The sequence below is a fragment of the Nipponia nippon genome, unplaced genomic scaffold, assembly GCF_047370975.1.
Source record: "Nipponia nippon isolate SJK-2023a ecotype South Korea unplaced genomic scaffold, ASM4737097v1 scaffold_3, whole genome shotgun sequence".
NCBI lineage: Eukaryota > Metazoa > Chordata > Aves > Pelecaniformes > Threskiornithidae > Nipponia > Nipponia nippon.
In genome coordinates, this window is record NW_028262347.1 from 93177375 (window position 1) to 93202140 (window position 24766).

At 42.7% G+C, this 24766-nt stretch overlaps 1 protein-coding gene across 3 annotated transcripts in view; it reads left to right on the top strand.

Moving 5' to 3' along the window:
• Positions 1 to 2409: 2409 nt before the first annotated feature.
• RHOBTB1 (Rho related BTB domain containing 1) overlaps positions 2410 to 24766 on the top strand; it is a 55094-nt gene continuing 32737 nt past the window's right edge. For 2 of the 3 annotated variants that reach the window (XM_087765200.1, XM_087765203.1), the window contains exons 1-2: positions 2410 to 2546; positions 7018 to 7116. The gene's annotated coding sequence lies outside the window, so the exon portion shown is untranslated. Of the gene's footprint in view, positions 2547 to 7017; positions 7117 to 20262; positions 20326 to 24766 lie in introns of those variants that run through there. The other variant, XM_087765201.1, reaches the window with a different exon arrangement.

Below are 24766 nucleotides of genomic sequence, written 5' to 3' on the forward strand. Positions count from 1 at the left end.
TTAAATATAACAAAAATATCCTAGACCCAGTAACTACAGGAGAGTGAAGAAACGGCAAATCTTGCCTTTGCTGGCATGAGAAAGTAAGTGAATGGGACTATCCTCAGCCTTGCAAAGTTTCCTCCCTGGCAGCATTGAGACGCTTCCCTGTGCTGGACCCAGCCTGGGATTAAACATGGGAGTTCAATTTCCAAAACTGTTGGTCGAGAACCTTTCACACAACCTAAATTAATTTTGAAGTGCCAAAGGAAATAGATGAAATAGAAGCAAGTCATTCAGAGTTCACAAAATGCAGCTGATTTAAAGCAAACTATATAACCGGTTGCGTGGGTTGACTTTTATCTCATATAGGTTTACTTAGCAGAGCTGAAAATGTTAGCCAATACAAGGTTTGAGGCCGTTTTCTGAACAGACGCAGATAATAACCTTGTGAGCTCAGCTGTCTGCTCCAATCGCCTTGCAAATGATAGTGTGTTTCCAGCACAAGTTACAGGAATTTAGACAGTTTGTTGGTCCTAATTGAAATTGCACAACTATACATTTCTGCACGCAAATGCTGTGGAAGCACTGTGGAGGTTTCCTCACTGGGGCTCTAAATACGAGTTACCAGAACTCTAAATAAACTCTTCCCAAACTAAATAATCCTTCCATTCTTAAGGAGTAACTATGGCTCAGCAATCTTTCCTTGCCCTTGGTACCACACCTGCAACAAAGGTCATTCTCTTTCAAGATTTATTAAAAATCTTAAAATTTAGCCAAGTTGTTAACACTTTTTCTTTTTGTTCCCTTAACGAGGGGCTCACAATACCAAGTATCATTTATTTTAAAGGCCCAGCTCCTGGAATCCTGTGATTATCCTCCCACAGTTCCTTTACAAAGTTAAAGGACAGGGTAAGCCAGTGCTTGACAGCACTCTAAAGCGATGATTTATGTGCTGAAGACAGTCTATCCACAGCAGCATGGAGTTAGCCACACAGGCTAATTCACCCTGCTGCACAGTTCAGCATAATGATACAGCATGTAGTGATACAGTATGCATGTATACAGCAGTATTGATACAGTGTACAACACATAAGTTTCTGGCCTTCATGACTCCACAGGAAAGCACATGAAATAAAAATCATCAAAAGAAGAAAGCAAATTCAACGAATTCCACTTTTGTTCTGGTTTTCATGATCTGGGAGCTACATTCATTAGTTCTAAACAGGATGCCTGATGTCTGACATTGAAATAGGAGAGCATTTTGACAGCAAGCCCAGCCTGCCTCTGCCTGCAACACTGCCAGCTCCTGCTGTCTTTAGGCCCTGTATCACTTTTTCTTTAGCCTAGAAGAGCTATGTTGTCAGAAACTCTCCATAACCAACATTAAATGTCACTGCTGAGTGACATGAAGCCCTGGCAACTGCACAAAGGCTGAGCACCTGGTCTCCACAGTCCTCTGAACTCCTCCTGAACCCACAAACAGAAAGACCCAGGGTGGAAAATCAAGTCCAAGACACGGAGTAAGCAGAGAATTCCTTTAATACCACACTACTGGGCCATTCCTCAAGCTTCACCTGAGCATTTCGGCAATATGCTCTACAACCCTTTTAAATAACATACGGTGCTGGATTACTTATGACTTCCCACTATTGTTCTCTTTAAAGAGTTCTGTCAGTGTATTATTGATACAGAGGTCAGGCACCCTGAGGACACTGTAAATGGGAAGCATCCTGGTAGGAAAATGAGCTTAATGTTGTTTTAGCTACGATTCAGCATGAAAATTCTTTGTGGGGAAACTGAGGTGAACAGTGCAGTGTAACTTACTCAGCAGGCAGAAATGATAAACACACAAGTATACACCCTCCATGGAAATATACAGACCCCGATCCCACAACTGGATTCAACATTTCATCGTGCGTGCGCTCACGCAGAGCGCGGCTGTCCTCGCTAGCCGTACCGAAGAGGGGGACAGGGGACCTCCCGGCTGCGGGGCCGCCCGAGCCCGGCCCCGCCAGCGCCGCCGCTCCCCTGACAGGGCCCCGCAAGATTTCCTGCCCCGGCAGCCCCTCAATTCCTGGAAACGACCTCTCCCGAGGGCAGGAAGGGCGGCGGGGGGCGCAGAGCCCCGCGGGGGCCGCGGCTACAGCGGCGCCGGGGCCGCGGGAGCCCTCGCACCTCACCTGAGCGGCGGCGCGCGGCACCACAGAGCGCAGCGCAGCGCCGCCCCGCCCCCTCCCTCCCCCCTCCGCTTCCCGCCGCCGCCGCGCGCGGCTGTAACGGCCGTAACAGCTGCAACGGCTGTAACGGCACCGCGTGCTCGAGCACGCTCACGTGACGGCCGGGCGCAGCCCTCCCCGGGGGGCTGGTTGGCTGGCTGGGGCGCGCCGGCCGCTCCGCTCCCCGCCGGCTGGGCCGGGCCGGGCAGGGCAGGGCGGGTCGCACCGCACCGCACCGCACCGCTGAGGAGGCGGGCCGCGCCGCGCCGGGCAGAGCGCTGCAGGCGGCGGCGGCGGCGGCGGCTGGCACTTCCACCCTGTCTCCAGCGGGTCCCGCTCCGCGCTCAGGTGAGACGCGCGGCCCCGGTCGCGCTCCCGCGGGGCGGGCGGGCGGGAGGGAAGGAAGGAAGGAAGGAGGCAGGCGCCGCTGTCAGGCGCTGCCCGAGTCTCTCCGGGGCGCTTGCCGGGCCGGGCGCGTCGGGACGCGGGTGACCCAGCGGGGCCGGGGCTGGAGGGGGTGGCGAGCTCCGCTGGACGCGAGGGGAGCGGGAAGCTGCCGGGGCAGGAGGCGCTGGCAGCCGCTGCGGAGGAGGGAGCGGCGAGCGGCTGAGGCGCCGCGGGGGCAGATTCTGACAGGAGCCCCCGGCGCCTCCGGGCCGCTGAGCGGGGCCGCCGCGTCCCGCCCCTGGGGGAGAGCCGGCACCTGCCTGGCCCGACCTGGTGTCCTGTTCCCTTCCCCGGTAAGGCTAAAAATGCTGACGGCTCCCTTGGGTGTGCGGGCGGTCCCGCTGCAACGCTATTGAGCTATTAAATACCGCTATTTATTATTTCTCTGGTCGAACACGGCGTAAATAGTGCGCTGGGATATTTATCACTACACCTGATATGACTTTTACTTGTTCGTGCAGAGGGCTTATTTATACGATTTATTCTGGCTACCCCCTCTTTTTGAAAACTCGATGGACAAAACTGAAATCTTTCTCTTTCTGGATATTGATCTGGCACACTCGCCATAAAAATTAAACTTTCCTCTCATATAAGTTCTCCAGGCGCTTCCTGAATGCACTTTGTTTGAAAAGCAATTTACTGAATTAACGTAGCATGCACAACGATAACTCGAGTTGATGTACTAGCAAAGTGACATCTATCGCATGAGCAAAAATGGAATATTCCTGCCCTTAGGTTCCTTTTTAATCTTAAATTATTAATGGGTCTCTGCATTACATGAATGAAATTTGCAATCGGTACAGAGTGCAAATGCATGTAGAGAACTGGATACAAGAGGCGCTGGTTATGAAGAAGGATGTGACTCTAAAAAGACTAGCAGGAGGATGAAGTTAGAGAGCCCCTTCTGTTTCTTACAGTTATTGAGGACCTCTGGGGAGAAACAGTGGGCTGTACCCTGCCGAGCTCTTTTGCAGCTCTCAGAAAAGAGGAATGAGAAAAGGGTAAAACTTTTCCCTACTTGGGGAGCATAGAAAATTAGAGCTTTAGTACGTACACTTTTGTTTAGCAGCTGTTTAACCAAGTCATCATGGGTGCTGCTACGGTAGGGTTAGTGGCAATCATAGCATCCCGTCTTCTTTTAGAACCTGATTGTCAACCTCTCACCAAATACCATCATTTGTACTTAGTTAAATAAAAGTATTTACATTGCATGTCATCAGTTACTTTTGTCTATGTAATCAATACAGGAAAAAATTCCTTTATCTCTAAGGGAGACCCCAGAAAAAGCACACTTGTCTGAACTGAAGTAGGAAGGGCAAAACACTTGCATTTACTATGGATTCTGGAACATTAAAGGTTTGAAAATATATTGAGAGGAAATGTTGGTTTAGGTATCAATGGGAAGTAAAATTTCTACTGTCTGTTCAACCATGTAATGCACAGTGAGGTGTGTCATAGTAAAGATTACAACAGTGAAACAATGTTCTACTTTTTCCTTTACTTGAACTTCTTCCAGTATTTGAACTTTTAAAGGCAAAAGTTTGACGTAAAACCATATTAAACAAAGCAGAAACATCATGCTTATAAGCAGTTACTTTTCTTTCACATAATCTCTCAAAGTTTGTTGAAGAGATTTTGAGCAGATGTACTGAAAATATGTGATGTTACAGAAACATGAAACCAATACCTAGAGATGATAGGCTAGTAAAAGGGAGCTCTTAAGTAGGTTGAGAGGATAAAATTCTGCAATATTATTAGTTTGGTATTAATATTAAAAAACAAAAAAACTGGGGCAGGAAAAAAGACTGGATCAACTTAGGTTACTGAATAACCCAAAGGAGAAGCTGGGGTGGATTTGAGGAGAAAATTGGGCTGAGTTTTCCTTGAGTTTTCTCTAGTGTCACTGTGTTAGAGGAGTGACTTGTCCATAGCAGGAGAGGCTCCTAGGCCAGATCACATATGACAGGTTATGTGTTGGCCCCGAGGAACCGTCCAGGGAGCCCAGCGTTCCACATGGTCTTCTCTGCATTCCTTCTGGGCCTGGGTTGCACTGTGATTGTACCACCTGCCAACCTGCAGGAACAACCACCTGCTCTTCCCCTTCCCACCCATTTAAAGGAAGTTCCCCACCTTGGAGAATTAGACCATATAAGTACATCCCTTACTGAATTACTCTTTGTTCCAGCTGGCTTTAATTTCCTTCAGCATACGGTGACCTTACTGCATGTCCTGCAGACAGCACCGTAGTGCGGTTGCTGTTGTGGGTGAGCATTATTTCAGGTAATGCCTGCCTGAGTGAGGAGCAGATGGGAGAGAGAAGGAATTGCATTGCCAGGACCAGAACTGGTGCTCTCTGGTGCAGGCACACAGGGTAAGAGTCGCATACAGCCAGCTCTTTTCAGCTGTGAGCTCCTCAAGATTCAGATAAGGGAAGTTCTTCTGATTGCAGATCATCATCACAGAAATAGAAGATCTGCCTCCACTACCGTGGTAGGGAAGATGTTTATAATTTGGAGTTGTAATCAGGCAGCACAATGCTAATTAAGGTTAGAACCTTTCTTCTGTGGTCCCAGCTATCTTCAAAACCAGAAAGCAGAAGTAAAATTGAGGGACAGGGGGATGGATTCACTTCACATTTTACTGTGAAGTGGAACTTTTAGGCTTATGCTTTAGTAATGATGAAAATCAGGTTTAACTACATTTCTATCTGTTTACACTCTTCAAACAACTTGTCTGACTTTACAGCATAACAATTAAAAAAATCTCTCAGCAAGCCGGAGAGTCTTAATGTGGCCTTTAATAGGACAATAATGTAAATAATTAATGATTTCTGAAAAAAAAATTATGAATGGGCTGGTGGAAGGGCTTTGCATGTTTGTTTGAGAGTGAGAAGTATCTCGATGTATCCATGGAGGCCATGTCTGTGGATTTTAATGAGGGCAAAGCAGAGAAAGGCTGGTTGAAATGTATGGGATCTCAGTGAAATAAAACTAGAGAAAGCTGTGAGTTTATGATCACGTAAACAAGATCCCCCCCTTTTTTTTTTTTTTTTTTTTTTTTTTTGGAAAAGACATGTTCTGAAAGAAGCTGCAAATAACTTCTAGTCTGCCATCAGTTCTGAGGAAACAAATGAACAGTTAGGGATGGTACAGTATCATATAAATAGGTATTTAAACAGTTTGAGAGCCCTGTGTCTGCTAATGCCACTATTTAATTAATTCTTTGGGGTTTTGTTTCATTGTGGGATAAGGCTGTTATTTGTAGGACTCACAAAGTGAGCTATGCATGGAGCCTGTAAGGGCCTGCCTTGGAGAAAGTCAGGGTGAAGACAATAGAAAAGATGGTAAGAAGGTTCTCAACAGTCGTAGCTGCATGAAACATGGCAGTTAAGGAACACTGATATAGTCCTTGCCACTAAAATGCTTATGGATAATTAGCAAAGGTGCTTGTAGGGAAGGGAAGGACTTCTAGAGGGATATAAAGATCATGCCTCTGGCTCTGTTGTCAATTCCAGTGGCTTGCCTATTCCACAAAGGTGGAATGAGGTGTTCCTTCATTTTCTGTGATGTTTGCCCTCACTGTTGTCTTGTGTAGGGTATCTACAGAAGGTGGGAATTTCTGTGAGAAACTAACGTCAGTCCTAAATTCGACTCTGAAATGTTGCTGATAAGGAGGGAGAAATGCCTAGAAAAGCGAAGCAGGCTGCTAGTCTCTTCAGCTGAAGAATCTGCATTTCACTTCTGCTTTTCAAGCTAGCATGAAACCTCTGAAAGATACTTGTGTCATTGAGCATTGCTTTTAGGGCAGCATCTGAGGTGAAATCAATGTTGCTTCCACCTTAGGTTCTTGGAAAACCTCAGCCTTGCTCCTGGATGGGAACAAAGCCACAATAATGCATTTACCAAACCCAGTGAAGCACTTCTATAATTCATTTCATTTGGGACCAAAGGTGGGAGCAACACAGAAGTCCCAGTTCACATGTCATCAGGCTGTCAGCTCATATTTTAGAGTCTTGTCACCTTCTTGAAGGTGGGCAAAAACGCCTTCCTCAGAGTCTGTTAGCTAACCTATGAAGAGCTGGTTAACTGTGATACAACAGTCTTTGGTTCTGACACGTAAGGTGATTATTTTTTTTTTTTTTATCTAAATCCAGAGGAAAATTATTTCTTCAGTGCATTGGAGTGAACAGTTAGTATTTTAATGCAGATATTCAATTTACCTGTTTGAAACTTTGAAGAACTGTTTTGTTGATCAAGCAGGCCTGTTTTACAATATAAAACAGATCATAAGAGATGTCTTTGGATTGCATGTGTTGTAATTTTAGGTTGAAAATAGTAAGGTTTATTCCCTTTTTTTTCTTTTTCTCCTTCAGGAGTGCCACAGTAAGAGAAAGACATGAAATATCTTTAATGGAATTCTGCTTTTGATCAAGCTGTTAAAAATGGATATGAATATTATTTTCTCCTGTGAGGTAAGTATTCCCAGGGAGAAATAAAAAAAAAAAAAAAAAACCACCTGACTCATTTCACTTAGTGTTGCCTGTCACCGCTCCTGTTCTGTCCAGCAGCTTTTGGTCAGGTATTTTAAAGTTACAGCATCTGTGACTTGGAGAACTTTGTACTGAAAGTCTTAACTGAAAAGTCCTAGAATTAATCCTTTCACTTACAGGATTAGTCAGCTTTGTTCTGATATTCCAGTAGATAAAAACAAATGTATAAAGGATCTGCATTGTTGCAGAGTTACTGTAATGGGTGGCTTCTGCACATAGTAGCTTTTGACCCAATGTCAAGCCTTTCTTCAAAGCATCAAAGAAGCGGAAGCTGCTAAGTCTAATTTTCAAGAGAGAATACTTACACAGACTAACTGCAGATGCAGGAAATGAGTGAGATCCTGGGATGAAGAAAGAGCTTGTACCACAAATACACAGGTACTCTTTCATGCAACCAGGCAGCTTTCTCTGTTCCTGCTCTGTGCAGCCTAGGGAAAAGGTGGGGCTGTTGCCAGCCTGAATTACAGGTGCATATTAATAATGCTTTTGCCAAGTCCCACGCCCAGATCTTCACAGTTTCATACAGTAAGCTTGTAAGTTAGTAAAGCCACATACATCTCCTTAATTTAGGATCACAGGAAAATTCAGGTTGTAAGAAACCTCAGGAGGTCATGTAGTCCAGCCCCTTACTCAAATTTTGGAGTAGTCAATGAAATTAGGTTGTTTTCACCCACTGGCCTTCCCAGTCTGTTATATGTTCAGAAGCATTAACAAAAGGTGGATTTATATCTTGCCATATGTATTATATGTACATTATAATAATGCAGATAGGAACATAACATGCTACTAAAATTTGTCAGAAGGGAAAATATTTTAATTAAAACAAGATTGTACAGGAATGGTCAGTTTCTCTGAACAAAGGAAACAATAAATCTCTGATGTATTTACTTCTTGCAATTACAAATGAAACCTCTACAGGTCATCTAACACAGTGACATGCTGCCAATATTTTCAAGTTGGGTTCCCTGCAAGAATGACCCCTTCCCAGGCATCTCTAGGGAATCTATTTATTTACTTTCTCATGTAAGCAAAATTGCTTTCTCATAATAAAGGGAAAGGAAGTGAAGATGTTTCTTATCCTGCCTGATACATGTTACTGAAACATTTCCTCTGAAGTATAAATATTTGTTCATGGGAAAACATAGTGACAATGTGAATAAAAATAAGTGTCTTGTCAGGAAGCTTACGGAGCAATCTCTCCCCCGGGCTCTCAAAGTAAACACAAAGCAAGCATTCCCCCCTCATCATTGTGCACTACCAAACAGAATGCTTAGTGAGCTCTAGAAATAACTACTTCAGTGTTTTGGCCAGGGAGGGTCATTCAAAGAAGGGGTTAATGCTGTCAGGAGAAAGAGATTTCAGCATTCAGAGCCTCATAGGAGGGTCACTGAAGTGAAGAGACACTCGGTTTACTTTGGATTTGTGCTTATCTCAATGTGCTTTGAATTGGTCCCTCAAAATTGGTAATTTAATAGCTTTAATAGTTACATTAGTAATTTAATGAACCCCCTCCAGCACTTCATCAAAGACAAACATATACTTTGTGAACAAAAATAGAAGTCATTTTATAGGTACTGCAGTTCCTGAAAGCCAGTATGTAATATTACATGTATGCAAGTTGTGATGCTATGGATTATTTAATATACACTAAGAGTGATCTCAGCTTCACAAAGTACTTTTTAAGGCAAATGGCACACCTAAGAACCCCAATATCTCTCTTCACCTTTGCTCCCAATGTCGTCTCACTTCCCAGCCTAATTTTCTGTCTCTAAATGAATTTCTGAGTAACATGCGTAGCTTATGTAATTAAGTTACAGAATAATGTTCTTGGAAGCTCTTTTTTTCTACACTAGGTTCTGTTGTTTCTGTGATTGGGTCTCACTTCTTGAAGAGATCATATCTGCACATCTGGACAAAAGTTAACTTATGTATTGTCATGTGCTTGAGTCGGAAAATGCTACATCTGTGGAAGGCAGGTCTTTGTAGAGGTGTTATTTACTCCTTAATATCCTGGTCACAGCTTATTTGCTTATGGGCTTCTGTGTCACTTGAGGCATTACGAGACGAGTAGTAGTAAATTTAGCTCTCTGGTTAAAGAAGCTACTGCCCTCTCTGAGAGCAGTTTTTCCACAGTCAGTGGAATAAAATAGATACATGTGTGTTAGTCACTACAGCACAGAGTCTGGCAATTTAATTTAGCTGACAATTCAGACAGGTAAAAACAAAGTTCTGGACTGTGCAAAACCAACAGAGGGTGTGTGTGTGAAACAGTAACCTTCAGTAGAATTAAATGTAGCTGAGCAAATCTTAAATTTTAAAACTGCTTGAGCTAGTTCTTCACAAGCTTACGATTGCTTGTGACTAGAGATTAGAAAATTGGGGCACTGCTGTGTGTCTGTGGCTGGGGTGTGAGGGGAAGGGGCAGTGTTGCTGTTTGTTGCTTCTAATCTTTGTAATTAAATTTATGTTCTCTAGCACTGTCTATCACAGACTGTTGAAATCCTGTAGTAAGCACTTTTCTAACTTCATCATGGGATTTCCTGTGCTTTTGATAAAGGATAAAGAATGATTCTCACAACACCTATACAGAATCAGGAAACAATGCTTTGTTATTGTTAGGTGGGAAATGAAGAAAGAAACGATGCGGTTCTGAAATGTCCGTTTATTCAGGGAGCTTAAGCAACAAGGTACCCAACACAAGAAATCCAAATTGTGATATAAAAGCAGTGCTGTCACCCCAGAGCATCCTCTTGCCAACTGGAATTACCTGTCTCTCACGCTTTTGGAAGCAAGGGCCTAGCACTCTCAAGATAAGGATTTGCAGCCATAAAAACATACTTAGTATGGTAACAGTACCTGAGCTTTAGATACTTGCTTGTTTTCACCACTTTGTCAGTGGTGAAATGTGCTTCTACACGGGCTTCTAAATGGGCAGATGTTCCAATAACTGTCCTGAGCAACAGAGACAGATACATATGTTGTGGCCCTTACGACTATCCACATTTCATTCCTTGATTTATGGCTATTGCTTAACACTTGAACTCCTTAAATGGGGCTCTTCTATTTCAGATACATGTTTTCAACTGTCATATGTGCTTAGGCATATATGTAGATTATTGGTCACTAAATAAAGACGAATGTTTCAAAAAATACTTCCTAGTCTTCTTGGGGAAAATACCTGTGGGTCAGGCTTTTCTTGAGGCAATGCAACTGTCTCCATTGGAATTTCTCCAGGTGTGAACTGGGTTCTTTTAATCCTTCTTTCTTTGTGTGTTTGCAACAGTGGTTCCTACTGGCAACACTATAATTAAGGAACTCTCAATATTTCTCTTACAATAATAGTACAATAGTATTTTAGCTGTCGTTCTGAATTTTAGCTAGAAGCCTAATGTGAAAAATAAGTGCTGTTCACCTATTTTAAATTGGAATGGTGGAGAAATGTTTATCTTCTGTAACGGATATAGTTTGACAAAATTTTATAGGCAGATGCTTCTGTAAATAATTCATACTTTTTCCTGCAAAAATATTTTTGAGATGAGTTGGGGGAGGCATTCAGTTCACTTGAGGCTTCTATAATGCTACAAAATGCTCCCTGCTCTAGCACTTTTGCCAATATGTATGAGAGCAAATAAGATTAATACCTTTGTAGTTCTTCTCTTCTACCCTTTACCCAGGCAAAGGACTCCTGCCTGACTCAGAAAAGACTGTAAAGGGTTCTTTAAAAATAAAAAGCTACATGCCTTGCTACTTTATTGAAAAAGAAAAAAAACCTGTTAGTAGACTTCATGATGCTTTGGCAATATAACTTCCAAGCAATGAGTGCATGAGACATTTCAAAGCACTGGAATACTTTTGATTTTGTTAAAGCTCCTTGAATGCCTGATTAAGTTCAAAACCACTGCTGGTGGTTCTAGTTTGTTTTTAATTTTACAAATGTAAATTCTGCTCGTGATAGATTTAAATGCTGCAGTTATCTGGTTTTGTACGTGTAATTGGAAAGTGATGTCTTTTTCTCCATACTTTGCAAATCACACAGTATACATAGTAGCTTGAATCCTTTAAGCTCTCTGTCTTTTGCCTAATCTGTATTTCAAGCCTGTGACAATGATACTTTGGCAGCTCCTGGAGGTAGTATGTTCCACACCCTCTGTAAAAACTGCAAATATTTGGAAGAAAGTTGTGCTTTAATGGTTGATGGCTTTTGAATGGTCGCATTGAAAAAGAACAGAATCCTTTTTGGTAACTATTCCCAATAAAAATAATTTGGGAAAGTCTCATCAAACAGCCTGCAGTGAAACATGCAAACTGTCTTCATTAGACTTGGATCTTATGCTTCTTAGACAATATGCTTCTTAGACTCGGAATCACTTGTGTGCATTCGCTTGTATGGATCACTTGTGTGCATTCCTCTGCAATTTCTGCAATTCCTGTTATCCTTCAGCTACACAGTTTTGCTAGAATTTATAGAAAGTGTTTCAGGGGGAGAAAGATGTCCACCAGAACCAACTCCGGTAATAATCTTTCTGCATACGATCTAAGGCCTTGACTCATTGGGGAAACAAAAAAAGTGGTAACTAGATTTGCTTAGACTTATTGAAGTAAACCCCTAAAATAGATGAGAAGTGTTTGGACAGTAGAAACCTTGTGTTGATATAATCCAGTCTAACCCACTGAATTTAAGTTTGTGTTGCAAAAGTGCAGTCTGCAAGGCAATTTGTGCTAGTGTAACTTGTGTCGTTAAACTGGTGTAAATGATTAAGAGGCACAAGTTCTTACCTTCCTGGAAAAGCTCTCTCATTCAAAAAATGTATGGTTCAAAAGTAGAGAATGTGCAGAATGTAACAGAAGTTTCCAACTTTGAATTTGGATCTTGAATGATTAAAGCCATAGTGTTGTTACTGTGCAGAATCACACTATTCAAAATAAATGAAGAATTGTACTGTAATCTTAGGGGGGGAATTGTAATCCAAACCAGTACATTCTTTGAACAACCTAGTGGAAAAAATATTAAAGTGGTAGGTGTTTCACTCAGTGCTGTTTTGTTTCAGCTAGTTTAAGTTATATGTCTTCATCTTTCTAAGACAGGCATATTGCAACTAATTCTATGGACTTTTTCTTCTTGAATTGTCACCTGAATTGAAGCTCAGAGGAGTCAATGGAAGCTTTTCCCCATCAGTTTCAGTAGGACTTATATCTGGCTCTTAAACCATAACTGGGGTCTTTTACTTTCGCATCTAGCTAACTATGGGACAGAGGTGCAAAAGAGTAAGTTGTAGTTAATAAGTCTGTTTCTCGAAGATTAATGATGGTCAGATTAAGTTGCCCTTGATTCTACTATTTAATCCTGCTCTGCTGGTTTGACACCCTGTAAAGATCAGAATATGGCTGTTGGCTGCTCTTCTTGTATATAAGGAGTGATTCAGAGACCAATAATACTAGTTTTTGGCAACTGTGAAAAAGAAGAGAAAATCCACTTTGCTTCCCTTCCCCTCACCCACCCCTACCCTATACCTTCCAGCTCCTGTAATTACAGATTTGTGTTCAAGACTTGTCCTCGTGATCTCTGTATAGCACTAGTATAAGCAGCTCACAGCAGTGATGGCATGTTGTTGCAGAGATCTCTGTGTATTGCTCCTATAGAATTTATGCAATCTTTGACCAATATTTCAGCTTCTAAAATTTGGTCTACATTTTGTATCCTTCTGCATATAAAGCTACTAGGCTTTTAATACATTAGGTGATTTTTACAAGCTTCAAAAGGCAGGGAGAGAATTTATAATGCTTTAAAGAATGAGAGCTGATCCATTTATATTTGGCTTTTAAAGCTCAATAGCTCGGATCAAGAGTGAGAAGCAAAGACCGTGTTTGCATTGAAAACCTGCTCGTGTAGTATAAAAGGGTTCCAAGAGATCACTCTCTCTTTGAAAGTCAGTACTCAGACAGAAGTGCATTTTGACTGATCTACATAGATGAGGGACGGAGACTGACAGCTAGCCAGAACGTCAAACAGACAAAAAAATCTCCCCCAGCTGACTGTTTGCTATGACTCTCATTTCATTCCACAAAGTTCTTTCTATTCCATTAACATCTGATTAGATGGCAGGAACATTTTAAGAAACTCTGAACAGTTATGCAGATGCCAGCACTACAGGTGAGATAATTGGATAACATAATACAGACATGAAGTCAGTTCTTCAAGGTGAGGATTTGCTCCTGTGATTACCATTTCATATATGTGTGAATGTTGTCCTGTGAAGTGGCAATAAAGAGTTATTCTGGGCTGCAAATGTATTTCTGGTATGTCCCAGTCTGCAAACAGGCAACAGCTAGGGACAGAATTGTCAAAAAATTAGAATAATTCTTCTCATATTAGTAAAACTTTCACTGCTGCATTAAGCATAGCATTCCCCTTAATTTTGGTTAGTGAGCTTTATAAAGTATTACACTCCAATAGATTGCCATAGAGGGCAAACCATTGATTTTGAAGATGAATCTCCTGTACCTTGAAAAACCCCTTAAATACTGGAAATAGCTGATAAAGCAGGCATGCTTTGGATAGTTGGGAAAAAGTCGTATGACACTTTGGTGCAATCACTTCCAGTTTCATTCCCTTGCCAAACAGCAAAATGACACACATGCAAAAAGAAATCCTCCTACTAGTCAGTTCCTCCCATTTAGCTTCTGTTTGGAACTATTTTTATAAGCTGATTAAATCTTTCTTACCCATGTTGTAGTTCTGAGGATCTAGAAGCAGCGAGTATAGCAAATACAAGCTGTTGCAAACTTGTTACCATTAAAAAAAAATTACACATCTAATACAAAACTGTGCTGAACAACCAATTTTCAATACAGCCTTGTCCTCTCTGGGTTGTGAATGCAGCGAGCCATAACTCTGCCACTTCTTCCCTTGGGAGACTCTTATATAACCACTCAGCTGTTTCTCTTGCTGTTCTTCATATTAAGCCAAAATTTTATTTTGCTTGATTGTATCCTGGTACACCTAACTTTGCAAACTGGGACTATTCAAATGAATCCACTCCCTTTTAAGACCAGACTATGCAGCCTGTAGAAAGAGAAGTGCAGCAGCAAAGGCAGTAATAGAGTTTTGTAAGACTTCATGAGAGAGACTCTGACAGTGCAAGTAATAGGCTGAGGCATACCTGAGTCAGCAGAGTGCCCTTCCAGCAGCGAAGGCTAACTGCATACTGGGCTGCATTAGGACGAGTGTAGCGAGGAGGTCAATGGCAGTGATTATTCCCCTCTACTCAGCATTCATCAAGCTGCATCTGCAGTACTGTGTCCAGTTTCAGGCTTCACAGCACCGAAGAGAGATTGACCAACTGAAGAGAGTGCAATGAAGGGCCACTAATGCGGTTAGGGGACTGAAACACAAGATGTGACACAGAGAGGCCGAGGGAGCTGTTTATCTGGCCTGGAAAAGAGAAGGCTAAGAGGGCATCTCATTACTACCTCACATACCTAACAAAGGGTTATAGGGGAAACTAGATTCTTCTCACAGTTGCACAACAAAAGGGCAAGAGGCAGCAGTCACAAGTAGCAGCAAGGTAAATTCTCACTGGGTGTAAAGAAAAACATTTTCACAGTGAGTGGCTAAGCAATGGAACAGGCAGGTTGGAGACTGTGGGCTTACCATCCTTGACCTGATCAAGCTTTGGAATTAGCTGTGCATTGAGGGGGAGGTTGGACTGGGTGGCGTCCAGAGGCCCCTTCCCACCTAAATTGCAATTCTGTTGTGGGGTGAGGTGGGGAGAACAGGGTCTTACAGTTAACAGATTAAATATGGGAGTGGGGAAAGACAAAAGCCAACATCCTACATGTGATTAGCCTAAAAACTAAAGCATTGTTGAAATATAACCCTCTGAAAAAGTGGTAGGTGTCTAATTTTTATTCCAAATTTTAAGTATTGGCATTTTCCTTCTCTAGATAGTCCCCTTCTTGTTTACCCAGCTGTTTAAAATGTATGCCTATATTAAGCATTTTATATCCCTCTGCTAGTGAAAAAGAATGTGAAAAAGAAATACAATTCATAAGGCAAACAACTGGTGTCATATATCATTCATGGAATGCTCTAATAAAATCTGGTGCATTGCAGGCTTCTTAATTGATGATCGTCTTGCACTATGTTTAGCATTCAGTGAATAACTGAAAAAAAACCCTAACAAATAAATGTATAGTGGTCTATCTTAGTGTCTAATGCACACAGTGAAGATATCATTGTATACGTTACGTGTCTCCATCTCTGAGAATTGAGACAATTGTGTGGGATAGTATGAAAAGGGATACAACTGTCCTAATCAATTTGCACAGTTGGCTAAGAACAGATGTTGACATCACTAAATAGAAGCGCCTTACGTCAAACACTAAACTCTATCCTTATTACGCTAAAGAGAAAAAAGGACTGCATACAATACATAATAGTTTTGAAAAGAAAGCTAATTGTGAATGCATAAGCATTTGGCATGGGTACATTACAGTTCTGAATGCAAACCCATTAATACAAAAATTGTATTGACAGGAAATGACTTGAATTTTATTTCAATGTGTATAGAATATGCATTTACATAGTTTTTTCAGGCATTTATTCTCTTTATGAATTTTTTATGGATAAAATCTAATGGAATATATACTAATCCGTTACAGAAGTAGTTAGAAATGATTTTGATCTACCCACATAATTAAAGTCTCTAAGCCTAATTGTGGGGAAAAAGTAGACTTCAATGACAGGAGCTGGGTAATTCTGATATTCTAATTCACATGCTGCCAGTTGGCTGAAACTACGTATATCACAAACAATGGGTGGATGGTGAAGTCCATAACTGAAGTACCACGTCTCCTTATTTTGGTTGTACATCATTCATTCATGTTCTTTTGTATTGTTGAAAGAAGGTTTCATGAACTGTAGAGAGCACCTTCTGTCCCTGTGAGATTGCCATCTGCAACATGGAGCCCGCATGGGATAATTTAACTTACTTTGGTTTATGTAATTCCTTGTGCATTTAAACTTATGTCCACTAACAATCTTTTAATCTTAACATGCACTTAAAGTCTGATATGAAGGGCCCCTGCATTCAGGGATAAGGGAGAGAGAGGAACTGTACCTTGTCCTGTACTATTGATTTTCAGTTTTGGACTGTCCCAGGCTGCCTCTGCAACGTCAGATCCGCCCTCTCTCAGTGCACACTCAAGCCCAGTCCTGTAACTGTCCATGCTGACTATTGTCAGTGTGTGTAACTTGTCTTAGGAAACTGCGATCGTGCTTGGGTATTACTACCTAAAACAGAGGGGAAATAATCTCAGTTGTCCAAATTAAAAGCTTGAGTGGGTCCTCAGAGGGAGCAAAGGGCCACATCACTATTTTTTTTTTTTTTTAAGCAGGTATCTATGATAGACCCTGCCTAGACCTTTAATACAGAGAAGAACCCCTTGCTTTCACGTGGCCTCGAGTCTGGCTGGGTGTGGGATTTAGACTTTCTCAGAAGGCTGGTAAACAGTAATATAAAAACTAAACCCCAGACTCGCCATGCTTTGGCTATCATTCTTCTGCAGATACAGCAGACTTTGATTATGATGGGGTGATAAGAAGCATGGGCTAGTCCATTTTCTCCTCTCCCAGAAGAGTTTTGACAAAGAAGCTGAAGTAAATGCTTGTAGTCCCCTCTTCCTGCACCTCCTGTTATCTGTGGCTGGTATTTTTTCAACCTGTCTGCTCCTGAGCCTTTCTCTGGTGTCTCAGGAGTGCAGAGGATGGAAGGGCCTGAGGGCACTGAGCTTCAGCATTTCTGAGCTGGTAGAAAGCTCCCTAAGGAGTTCTGCTAACACTGCATGTTGGTGCAGCCTCTGAAGTTAAACTAATTCTCCAGATCCAGGAGTAGAAAGGTTATTTGTAAATTCATTTATGGCTTATGCACAACTAATGTTCTCTCCTGATGTTTTTTAACCATCTGAGAAATATATTCTCAAAACCAAAAGGTTAATTTAGCCCCAGAGTAACAAATAAGATGTTGGAGCATATGGGAATATACCTTTACATTTGCACTTCCAAATGTGTTTTGTGATTTAGCAAAATTAAAATAATTCAAAGTAGAATACTCCATGGGTGTGAATGCATTTTTTAATTATTATTTTATTCTTTTTTATCCAGTTATTGTCTAAGTTGCATGATAGTGTTAAAAGCACGTAATGGAGATGCAACGATGGGACACTTGGCAGCCCATAATCATGTTTTGGAAAGCTATACGGACTTGGCAGAAGCAGGGTCTGTAGTTAAATGCTAGCCATTGTCCAATGCCATGTCCTTTAGGATTGCTTGCGAAGATGGAACTTACTTCCTTCTTTCTCTAGCTGTTATTCTCCCCTGAAAACAAACAAACAAACAGAAAAATCCAAGCTGGCTACCTGGAATACTTAAACATCTAACTGAGTAAAGCTTTGCCACTCATATGTTTTCAAGGCTTATGCAAAGTCAGTGGGAATACTTGTGGTTTATTACTGTGCTTTCTTGTATCAAAGCCTAGAAACTGTCAGTTGCTCTACACCCTATTAGAGATGCGTTCCAGCCACTTCTCAAGGTGTGTCACTCAAGTTTATGGTCAAAACTCGTTTAAAAATTTGGAAAAATGTAAATACAGTTCAATAGGATTCTGTGTCAGAGAACAGAGGGCTTCTAGCTGTCCTGGGGTTTTAATTTATACTTTGCTGGAAAAGCTGCAATCTGAATTATATAAGAAGTTATACGTTTGTGGTGGGAAAGCACTGAATGGTAAAATTTGCTGTAGATGGTTGTTAAAATAGAAACTACATAGTAGCATGTAGCTGTTTCCACAGCTGCAGAAGCCTTCAGGCTCTGGGTATCCTTTGATGAAACAGAAGAAAAGTGAGAAACTTGAGGCCTTTTCTTTATCTCCATCAAAAGCAAAGCCGTGTTTCTCTTTTCCCCATTTTTACCACCTGACTAATCTTTGTCATTGCAGTATTCTACTAAATTTACTGTTGCACACTAAAAATAACACTTTCTCCCTTCTTCCTGCCCTCTTCCTTTATTCCTGTAGAAAAGGTCTGTAACAAGCTGGCAAGCAGATCTAAAGCTTTTGTTGGTTTTTTGTTGTTTTGTTTTGTTTTTTTTTTTATTGCAGTCCAATACTTCTTGAGTCAGTATCAGAGCAAGGCTGGTTGCTTTGTATCAGTTTTCTCCCACATGGTGCTAACTTACTTGTTCTGACAATAACATTCACTCTGCAGCAGTGATAGTCTAGGTGTGTTTAATAGAGACATGGGGTTCTACCTCTGTGATTTGTCTTCAGAAAGTGATAATTTAGACTGTAAAGCAAACGTACTGATAAGGAATTAGGATTTGCCATACTGAAACAGTCCAGTAAAAGGAATACCCTTCTTATCACCCTGCTTTGCTCAGCCCCCGAATTAATTGGGATGAACTTGGGCTGTATTGTTTTCCTAAAAGTTCCATGTCCTAGAAACAAGTGAATATACAGGGATTGTTGTGCTTGCAAAGAATGAAAATTTTTAACCCTCATTTGTGGAGAAAAAATAGTTCATGTAGGGCTTGAAACTTAAAAAATGGAAGGTAATTATGCTATAAATTTTAAATCTGTTGACTTTTTTTTTTTTACTTTTGGTTGCTGGCATTATCAATTTGATATTTGTTTGATTGCAAGCAGATGTCTGAGTGAGAGTTGTTTTAGTTTCTGATGCATTTGTCTTGTCCATCCAAGCTCTGTGCAAAGCCAGGAAAGTAACACTTAATATTTGCAATGATGCACGTTGTTCTTCTGCACCTAATAGCCTCCAGTGATATGAAGTTGCAAACTGTAATTTTTCCTGACATAGATGTACTCAATTGAAAATTGTTGCAGTCTGACCTGGTTAATGTAAGTTTGGCTTCTGTGTATTTGAAAAAGGTAAGTAATTGACTATAACCAAATGCAGTTGGATGCTGTTAACCTGTTATTGGTCCTGTTAACTGTTACTGGAGGTGGTGTTTTTAAAACAACTTGATAACATGTTTTCCAAAAAATGGCTGTATTATTGCTACAAGACTGTGCAATGTTTGAGTCCAGGTTGCTGTAAAAGAATATTTTCTTTCCAACAGTCACAACTATGTCAAAAAAGTTCCCTCAGCTGCCACAGTTGTGCCCTTGCCCCTTACTGGTTAGTTACATTTTTTCTTCATGTCAAGTGGTATAATAGAAGAGCTGGACAGCAGTGTTTTAGCAGGAAGCCTGGTCTGAATTGCGAGTGCTTTTCCCAGTTACAGACAGGGCCTTGAGCCATTTTCACTGGTTGGAAAACTCCAAGCCTAGATCGTCAGCTTAAGTGAAAGGAGGGTTTGTGGTTTAATTGTGCGTGTCTGTTTTATGTGAAGGGTTCAAATATTAGTGAAAATGGAAAGAAGACATTTCAAAACGTAACAGCAGCACCTGCACTAAGAAATTGTGCACCCAATATAGGGGATTATCCAGGGAGGCCTTCAGGATCTTTGCATTGTTTATGCATACACACTGTTTATATAACGTGTCTATATACGTGGGCGTGTGGGTATTCATTTATTTTTGACTAGTTTCGTGCCCGACCTTTTCCCGTGCGAGGCCGTGGCCGGAGGCCCCGCAGTGTGCTAGTGCCGGGATGGGGAAGGAGGGCGCGCCCCTGGGCTGCCCCGCTCGCTGTGGCCGCCGTGAGACGAGACGAGACGAGACGAGACGGGCCGGGCCGGGCCGGGCGGGGGCGCGGGCGCGGCTCCAGCCGCCGCCCCTTTACGCGCGGCCTCGGTTTCATGAATGAAATCCAATCGCCGCGCTAAAAATAGAACGCGGGGCCGCAGACGTCACAATGCGCGCGTCCCCCGCCGGCCCTGCCGCCGCCCGAGTCAGCGCGGCGGGGCGGGCGGGGAGCCCGCCGCGGGGCCGGGCGGGCAGAGCGGCGCCGGCGGCATGCTGCCTCCCTGCCGAGTCGGGCCGGCTCCTGGCGCTGCCCCGCCGCTGTAAGGAGCAGCGGGAAGGGGGCGCGGCGGCGGCTGCCACCCCCTCCCGTCCCGCCGGGGCCGGGGGGCCAGCCCCGCTGCGTGCACCCCGGCTGCCGGGCGTCCCGCCCTCCCGGGTAGGTCCCGCGTCGCCCGGGCGCGATCGTGCTCCGACCTGCCGGCGCAGCCTCCGCGGCTGCGTGTGCGGGGCCGGGGCCGGCTGGCAGCCGGCGGCGCCCTGCGCGTCCCGTCTCCCCGCAGGTGCTCTCCCGCCTCGTCGGGAGAGAGGAGGAGGTAGCCTCCCCTCCCCCGGATACAGAGAGGGCTGAGTCCTTGCTGAGGCAGATCTGTCCCGGCTTCACCTTCCACCGAGGCCACAAGGCGCAAGGCAAAAATAGAGGGGTACGATGTGTATGGGAAGCAGAAACCTGGCGCTTGGTACTTCTGAGTGTCATTTACTAAAAACCTGAAGGATTTATCTTTCTCTCTCTTTTTCCCCCCCCCTTCTTTCCCCCTGCTCTGTCTGTGGAGTCTGTTGTGGGTTGCTGTGACAACAGCAGGAGGCTGCTGGGGGGTCTTGCAGCACACAGATTATCAGGTGTTTGTGTCGGGACCTGTTTGGGGGCCATAAAAAGGGGCTGTAGAGACAAACAGCAGTAGACTTTAATTTGTAAAGTCGACCTTGACTGAGTATTGTGGCATCCAACATCTAGAGCAAAGAGAAATCCTTCACTGGACAGACTGAGGTGGACTAGTCAGAGAGCTCCGAGTTGCCTTCTGTTGGTCAAGGCACTACTCAGGCTTCTGAAGGCAGCGATACACTTGTTTAAAAAATGGTAATAATAAAAGAAAGCCCTTGAAGCTCTGCATATGGTCACAGCGAGAGCAAGGAAGTGATGCCAGAATATTCTCAATGACTTTGTTCATCCTCAGTTTGTGTACTATTTCAGGACACACATCTGACTCAAAGCCAAATGTTCAGCTTGAGCTGTAATAGAAGCTGAGGTGGAAATTAGTTTGTTCGGTGTGCTCAAGGGGAGTTCTTAAGCTACCGATCTTTCTAGGCAAAAATAAAGCATGTGGGGAGAAAACCACCGTTGTTAGGACTACATTAAAGAGTTGCCATGTACGCATAAGTATGGCACGTATCTCTGTACAGGCTGTATGTATTTCAGGACTGGGAGTCACAGGACACGGAAACAGAACAGCTTAGTTTCTTTTCAATATTTTTCTGAGGTCCTCTCCCATTAGGTTATGCTTTTCTTTTATATACACATTGGATTTGTATGCCTGATTCTATGTGTCAGGTATACAATGTATCTATACACTATTAACAAAAAAAACCCCAACTTGGTGAGTTCAATATTTGTACTAGGGTTCTTTACCTAAGTGACACAATACTTAAGGAGCACAAGGTCTGGGGCAGGCTCAGATGCGTAGAAGTATTTTTATCCAAGAAGAAATAAACATCAATTTTAGCTCTGGGGAGCTTTCTAAAACTCCTGCCCTTTTAAAACTCCAAGCTTTGCAAATAGTGTAGAGCATTAGTCTGAGAGGAAGAGCTGATCACTTGACCAGTAAATCCCAATGTTTGATTCTTTGCTAATACATTTTATTCGCTGGAAAAATGCTTAAGTCCTGCATCCAGATGTTGCCCTGTGCTGAAGGAGATGAAAGGACAGAGAAGCCTTGAAGTAGGAGAAGCAAAAGAGCAACATGTTTGACATGCTCCTCCCTTGCTCCCATCTATTGTGCCAGAAGAGTACGCAAATGTTGTAGAATGAAGTGTGTGCTTAGGAGGGGGGGGAAGGAAAGGCTGAGCCATCCTTGCTGCATACAGCAGACTTGCAGAGCAGCTTATAGCAAGACTGGTCAGACTGGTGTGAACGTACCCTTGGATCATTGATTGGGTTTCCATAAAAGAGCTCAAAACCTTGCGCTGAAGGAGTAAATGGTGGCATGGTGCGTGAGCTACGATTGGTGCAGCCTGCAGTACGTGTGGGGATAGTTGGGCCCTTTGTTACTAGGGGTAGGTTCATGAAATGAAAGTATGGATTCCCTTTGGTTCCCATCCAACACCATTTTGGTTTTCTGGTTTCTTCTCCCTTCTGTCTGACGTGAAAGAGACAAGATAGCAATTTCTCTCATCTTTTTTTATTTTTTTTTTCTTTGCAAATGAGTGTGGCATTAGACATTACAAGTAAACTCCACATCTACTCACCTCCTGCACAATTCAGTTAATGTTGCTGGACGTGCATTTGAGACATAAATGCAGAACTTGACCCAAGACCTGAAAGTAGCATTTATCTGAAGTCTGCCATCCTGAAGCGTTTACTATTCTAGTCAGTGTTCAGGTCTTTGGGGGGTTTTTACCTGCTGTCATTATGAGGTCTCACTCTCCTTGTATAGTTTCCTTGTAGCAATCACATGTGGGAGTAAATAAAATCACATATAATATCTTTCTAATATCACTGATTAACAAAGAGGAGAATGCATGCGAAATGTCACATAAAGTTCAAGAAACAAGAGCCTGATTCTGTCTTTTGGAAGAAAAACAAGGACAGAAAGTGAATTCAACAGCTCTTTGTGCTAGAAGGTCTCCAGTGTCTCTGGAATATTTTTATTTGTTTGTAGCTCTGGAAAAACTTGATAAATATTTTCCCCACAGAAATGCACAAAAGTTGGGAGAATGCCTTATCTGGTGGTTATTGTTGGTTTTTTTTTCCTCCTGTAGTGTTGGGAACACTGCTCAGAATAATGACCTTACCAAACAGAGCATACAATGTCAACACCTGTCTTTATAAATGGGTAAAATCAGTAACAACCTATGCTACAGTATCAGTAGTTAAACGCTGTACAAGCTTCTGATGCTCTTAATTACAGAAGAGTAAAATCAGGGATTTCATGCAGTTTATTACCATGAAACCCAGTAGTGTTGAATCAGGCTTTTCCAGTGATTCTTCTCCCTTTAATCTCGAGTTTTATATGTTATCCCAGATACTCTTGAGCATTGCAGTCACTAAGGATTCAGCAGCAGCTTTGCCCCACTTATGTTGATCCAAATAACGAACCAGGAGCCAGAGCATCTGATGCTCTGTCTACATTAGTGGGTCGTGTGATGCAGTAGCAGGGGACCTGGGGATGAAAAAGTTCGTGCTGAGGACCCAGTGTCCACACTGCACACGTTTCAGGACAAAGGGTGTTACTTCAGATTAGCTTTAATCTGGTCCTATGGACTGAACGCTCGCTCATTAGTGGTGGGTGGTAGATCTTTCACTTCAGATTCATCTGAAAGGAATTCAGTTTGTGCACTCTGTGGCTGCACCTGATGTGAACCAAACCATGGTGAGTGGTGACAACTGGGATATTTGCTTCAAAAATGTGTTCTTGATCTGAACTAAAATGCTAGTAGAGGTGCACCCTTAATCTACTCCTGCAGTGTCATTTTTTGTTGCAGAAGGAGGACCAATCTAAGGACTCAGTGCACAATGGCATTTTATGGGTGGCTGCTTTATAAAGTACCAGCTGTTTGGTGATGGTTATCACCATCAATGAGTATTGTCCGTTCTTCAGTTACTTGGGTCTCAGCCACTTTTATTAATGGCAGCCACAGTTAATTTCAGTTCGTGATGATATGACAGATTATGACCCACAGCAATGCCAGATCTTGGTCACTGCCTAGTCCCCTGTGTCTGCTGTGGTCATCTCCGGTAAATGGAAAGAGCAGTCAGTTGTAGCACAGCAAGAAAGAAGAAGCAAAAGGAGGCACAAGGGACTGCCTTGTGTCATGGCCTGTTCTTCAGGTAGACTCTGAGGAATTGGTGAAGGGAGGGGTGGCAGTGTTGCAGGCTCTCCCGCCATATAGAAAACACTCATCCCAGATTCTCACACATGAGGTTCTGAAACAGTTAAATGTCCTTCACCTGCTGTATGGATTAATTTCTAAAGAGATGGTCTCATCACAAAGGATATCGCAAGGTATGTCACAGGTCAAAATAATATGTAAACTGCTCAGTGTGATCAGCTTGTTGATTTCTGCTCTTCAGGTCTTCCAGACCTTGTTGGAAAATTGACATAGTTCAAGTCTAATGCTGAGCTTTGCATTTGGATCTCTGTTTGGTCTGATAGACTGTGAGTGTGTATAACACAAAGACAGGTCCTTGTGGACTGCACATTTTCAGGAGGCTCAAGAGAAACAGTTATTGTACCTAAACTTGGATGTTTTCATGCTCAGCTATTGAGCTTCAGGGCAGTCTGTTTTATACAGTAATGTGGGAAGAACATGTATTTTGCTAGTACCTCTGAGTTTTGTTCATCTAAGGAAGTGCTCATTCTTACTAATCAAAAAGTATTGTGTCATGACAGAGGTAGGCTGGGCCTGTGTCCTAATAACCAGCCTTTAGAAACAAAAAAATCTGGAGTCAAGCATGCTGAGAAAGAGCAGACTGGCTCTGATACTACAGGCTTCTGATACTACAAGCCATGAATTATTATTCCCTGTCTCTACAGTTTCTACAAAGGTTGTGGCAGTGATTTGACTGAGAAGTTTTCTAGGTAAACATAGAGAAGTCTGTTCTG